This window comes from Erithacus rubecula (assembly GCF_903797595.1).
Source record: "Erithacus rubecula genome assembly, chromosome: 2".
NCBI lineage: Eukaryota > Metazoa > Chordata > Aves > Passeriformes > Muscicapidae > Erithacus > Erithacus rubecula.
Genome location: NC_136685.1, coordinates 106,633,246 through 106,638,659, shown reverse-complemented (window position 1 = coordinate 106,638,659; position 5,414 = coordinate 106,633,246).

Sequence of the window (5,414 nt, the reverse complement as noted above, 5' to 3'; positions counted from 1 at the left end):
TGAAGTGTGATGTCAGGAGAAAGGCCAGTCTAGTTTATTATCTGTGTAAGAGCCAGCGTTGGCAGCGTGAATCAGCTCCTTTCTGGGAGCAGCTGAGCTGGCCATTCATGTACTACGAGTGCTGCTCCCCTTCTGATCTCACGGCTCATAAAACCTCGGCCCGGGTTACAGGTTGTAGCTTCAATACCAAGGAGTTTGCAAAGTTTTTGTTGCTGTGGTGCGGCTGATCAGAAGTCACCCAAAAGGCAGAACCTTTCTGTTGAAGCACAGAATGTTTCAGGTGTGCAGGGTCAGCATCCTCAGCTCATTCCCCGCAGTGGGACCCGTGCATCCTCCGGGTGCTCTGTCACCACTGCAGTGCTGAGATCAGCCACTCTGCCAGGGCTGGCCGCGTTAAAAAGTCAAAATCTTCCCCCCAGGCTGTTCCTCGGAGGCGTTTCCATGAGCTGCGGACACCGCCCTGCTCAGAGGGGCCTTCCACCGCCTCCTTAACATTGCTGGAGGGCAGGGATGGCACGAAATGTATGTGCTCAGTGTAACTATTTATGTTAACCAGACAGGGGGGTTCCATCCTCTCACCCCTCTGACCCAGCTGTGAATTCTGCAGCAACAGGTACCAGTGCAAAACCTGTCTCTGGCTGATCTGCAGATGTTTTCTCTCTCTCTCCCTCTGTCCAGTCAGCTGCCTCAAAAGTGCTTCCAAAAGTGAGCAGACTGTTCTGTGCTGATTCACAAATAGTTGCCTCAGAGAAAAGACCAAATTTACCCTGAATTTTGGGTCTTCCTTAGCCTTTTTCCTGTTTGTTTGTAACAGAGGGTGGGAGACTGGAGGGACATGTCTAAAAGCATCCTGACTTAAGAAAGGATTTAGCTGTCAGCAGTGTGCAGTGTCGTTCATTAATGGAATGGGGCTGCAGAGAAAGCCAGGGGTGATTTGTCCCCCATCACTGTACACTGAGACTGGAAGTGAGGGGTTTTGCTGGCCTGACCTGTTGCTGAGCAAGACAATCCTCTGGTGAGGGATTGAGCTGCTGAGAGGAATGGTGTTCCTGGGATGAAACCCACTCCAGCCATGGCTGGAACAGCATTTTCCCAGCTGCTGCCTTCGAAAGCAGCAGAACCCAGCAGGAGTTTGGGACATGCAGATCTAGGCTTGGCTGTGTCACTTACCCACACAGGAGCTACATCAGGAAGGTAATTCAGTGTTCCCACCATGGTATAAAAATAACCTTAATGGGTTTTTGTGATTGCTTCCTTGGGAGGAGACTTTAAGAAAATGCTTGAAAATTTATTTAATGAAAAAGAAGCAGATCAAAGCCAAAGAGTTTTTCCTCTTTTGTTGATCTGTTTTTATTTTGGTTTGGGTTTTTTTTTTTTTGTTTTTGGTGGGTTTTTTTAAGAACCAGTTTAATTAGAGTTTGGAGGTTTATTATGAGTGGAAATTTTGATTTAAAACTTGTTCATAGATGTGGAAATAAAAAGCTGAACATGGATCTGCATGTCCCAGGTGCCTCTCTGCCAGACTGGCTTGTATCCATGAGTCAAGTGAGGAGCTCCCAAACCATGGGATGCTGTTTGGAGGGGAACGAGGAAGAGACCTGGCTTTACCTGAATCCTGGGAACATTCTTATAGCTATGAAAATATGAATCAGAGGCTGTGGCATTTTTAGTGTTCTTTAGGAGTGCAAAGCTCTTTTATCTGGAGCTGTTCCTGTCCTGGCTGCAGGGAGCCCGAGGAAGAGCCTAGTCAGGGTCAGGCACTGCTTAACTGGGAATTTTGCTGGGCAAACTCATCTGCCCAGACTGGAGAGTTTTCCCTCTGTCCCAGCATCCTGGTAGGAAATGCTGTGTGTGTGGAGTTAGGAGTGTGGCAGTGCAGCCCCTCAAAATGAGACATCAGCCAAGTTTTTTCTTGGCTGTCTTCATGTGCAGTGACCCCACACTGGGCTGGGCCCTGCAGTTGGTCCTGGCTGTGCCACTGTGAGTGCAAAGCCTCAGAAACATGGAACTACCTGTGTGGACAGGTGCTGGTTCAGCTGCAGGGCAATAATTCCACTTGGGATAAAGGGTCTGTGATGGGCAGAACTGTGGGTTTCACTGCAGAGCCTGACATGTGCACTGAGTCCATCCCCTCCCCTTTTACACCTTCACTTTTAGTTTGGGTTCACACCATGTTTGAAAGATTTCTTGGATATTCTTCAGCTTTTCCTTGTCTCTGTGAGCTCTCCCTGGTAGCAAAACTATTTCTGAGCAGGTAAGTGATGGAATAGATGTGATTCCTTACAGAGCATGACTGTGTCTGTGTATATATAAATATTTACATGTGCACCTGTATGCATGTAAATTTGGCAATACATTGAATAATCCTGTCCCACTTACAGATGGTTTGAAAGTGGGAGCAGGCAGAGGGGCCACAGAGCAGGCCCTGCCACGCAGCAGGAGGGTGGAAGGATGTATGGACATGCAGCTAACGAGAAGGGAAGGGAAGTGGCTGGAGGCTGAAGGGATGTCATGGGTCCCCAATGTGGCAAGCACATATGCTGCCACACAGCAAATGCAGAGTGCCACCACCAGTGACAAGTGGATTGCACCTAAGGAAAACAGCTGTGCCCAGTGCCCAAATCCCATCAGCCTGCTGACCCTGCATGTCCCTGCTCTGATGTGGATTAGACTGGGCAGGTCTGGGAGCCTCCCTGAGCACACTGCACAGTGATAACAGCTCAGTAAATCTCTGGAATACCTCTTGCACGGCTGCCTCCTTTGCATTTGCAATCCTGCATTTGTGGGACTCTTTTATTTTGTTTTATCTTAATTTATTCTGCTGCACTCGGCATGGCAGGAGCACTTTGATTATCTGTGTAGATCATTGCATGGTTTAGTGCAGTTCTGTGTTACAAACCCTCCCACAGAACCCCGGTATTTGTTAGTAATTTTTCTATTTTGAAGAAACGTCCTTTGACACCTGAGCTGGATCTGCTTTTCTTAGGCACAAATATAATTGTCCCTGGTGAAGAGCATCTCCCTGACTGGTCCCATCCCCTCTGTATATATTTGAATATATAAAATATTAATAAATGATGCCAAATGTTTAATCATATCCATTTGACTCTACAAGGCTCGGTATATGTAGGCTTTCCTGTTAACTGCCTCTGTGATATCTACATACTGCTGATTTGTTGTTGAGCTGGAGTTTTTAAAGCAAAATAAAACTGAGGTTTGCAGTTTGATTTGAATTAATCAGGTCTGATTAGACAGGAACACAACAGACTGTTCTGGAAATCCCTGAATCTCTCTAATTCAATTTCATGTGTTATTCAAAAAGAAATAGTTCATAGCTTAAGCAAAAGTGCTATTTATTTAACACTGTTTTTTTCAGAGTGCTAAATCTTATGGAGGGGGGCACCGTGATGATGTTCAGGGTGTAGGAAAGAAAGCATTTTATTTTATGAAAATACAGATATTTTAGAATGGAGTCACCTGCTGGTAGATCTCATGAATGTACATAAAAGGATGCTCCCTAATATTATTAGTTTGGGTTTTTTCTTCCCATCACCCTGATTGTCCATCTAGGAAGCTTTGATGGCTGGAGCCACAAAACCAGAAGACTGTATTTAGTTCAATAAGCCAGTTTAAAGAGAAAGGTTGGAATTGTGTATGGCAGAGGACAATTATGCAAACTAAATGCTTCTTCAATTAATAATGAGATCCAGGAAAGGCAGAGGAGGCAGGAGGAGGCTCCTGGTTCCAGCAGGGTGTGGGGGACGGGAGCGGGGCAGGGGCTGGAGGGGGCTCTGCTGGCGCCGTCTCTTCGGGGGAGCCTCCAGTGGAGTTGGGCGGGTTTTCCTGGGATGCTGAGCTCTCGGAGGAAGCAGGAGGCCGTGAGTGGGCTGGGTGAGCATCTCTGCGGTCCCTGTCCCGGGCCGGGCTGTGCTGTGCCAGAGCAGCTCTAAGGTGCAGGTGGGCAACAGCAAACAGTTCTCAGCCTGGAGCAGCGTGAGGAGCCGGGGGAGAGGGGGAAGGAGCGATTATCGGCAGTGATTGTTCTGGAGGGCAATGGTGGGAGGTGCTGTAAGTGACAGGGATTCACTATGGGACGCAAATCACTTAAGGCAAAGCCATTAGGATCAATTTAAAACACCAAAGAGGGAGGCTAAAGTGACAGTAGCGTATTTTAATTGAAATCACAAATATCATTCTGCAAGATCTGGTTTAAAAGACCAAGCAGAGTTACTTTATCTGAACACAGGAAAAACTTTTTCTTTTCAAATAATCCTTAAATCCCATCTATAGATATATTTCTATTCTAATATTCTCTTTTCTCTTGACTTGATGGTCATATTATAAATGGAATTAACTACATTACTAATGCTTTTAATTTTATTTTAATAGAGCCTGGGGCTGAAGCATGGAATCAGCATATGTCCCATGAAAAGCAAAATACATTTTTAAAAAAAGTTACAGGGACAAGAAATTGCATGTCCAGATAAACACTCTTATCTCTGTGTTAGTTTTCTTTATTGAGCTGAGTAGCCTGCATGCAGACACTGAGGTTTTTAAAGACATTTTTCTAGAGCTGAAATCCACATGATGAGATTGTTACTGGTTTTGGCAGCAGCAATGTGAACTTGGTAAAAGAGCCTGGCATGGGAATCCACCGAGTCCTGACATATCCCATTTGCCCCGAACTCTTTGATTTCTGCTCACAGAATCTGACATGTGTTGGGCATTGACCTTGCTCTTTTAAATAAGCTTATTTTAGAAGACCTCTGCAGAACACTGTGTGTTTGGCCTCGATGTAAGCTGTTAGGGAAATGTAGTACAAACACAGAAGTTGTATGTTTTGAATGCCAGAGATGTTAAGCAGCAGAGCAGTTGGTAAAGCTGTACTTCTGACTGCTTTCTGTGCTCTTAACACGTGTCCTGAAAGAAAAGAAAAATTATTTATCCTGCTTTCCTGTGAAGGTTGTTATTTATTTATTTTTAGCAGGAAGTTCAGGACCAGACTGGTTTTTCACTCCTAAATATTCCAGCTTGTGCTCTCAGACACTCAGTGGAGCAGAAGAAGGTTTTTTGAAAAGTGGCTGTTGGGGATGTCCCAGGTCAGAAAGCTCAGAGGGTCAGAGTCTCACTGTCCTGTAGAATCACCCTTAGAAATGTCTCTGGATAGAGGTGCTCAGGTACAGTGGTGACTTTCCTCACCCTGCATTTCAGGAGGGGCTGTAACCTTCCACATGGAGATCTGGTTTGCATTCCTTGCTGGGCAGCAGCTGGGGTGGAAGCTCAAGGGCTGCAGTCTTGCAAATGCCAGCAACTTGGCAATACAGACAGGAGAAGAGTTGGAAGTGCCTTAAGAAACAAGTACAAAAAATGTCCCTCATTCAGCCTCTGCTCAAGCCACTGGAAAGCTCCTACCA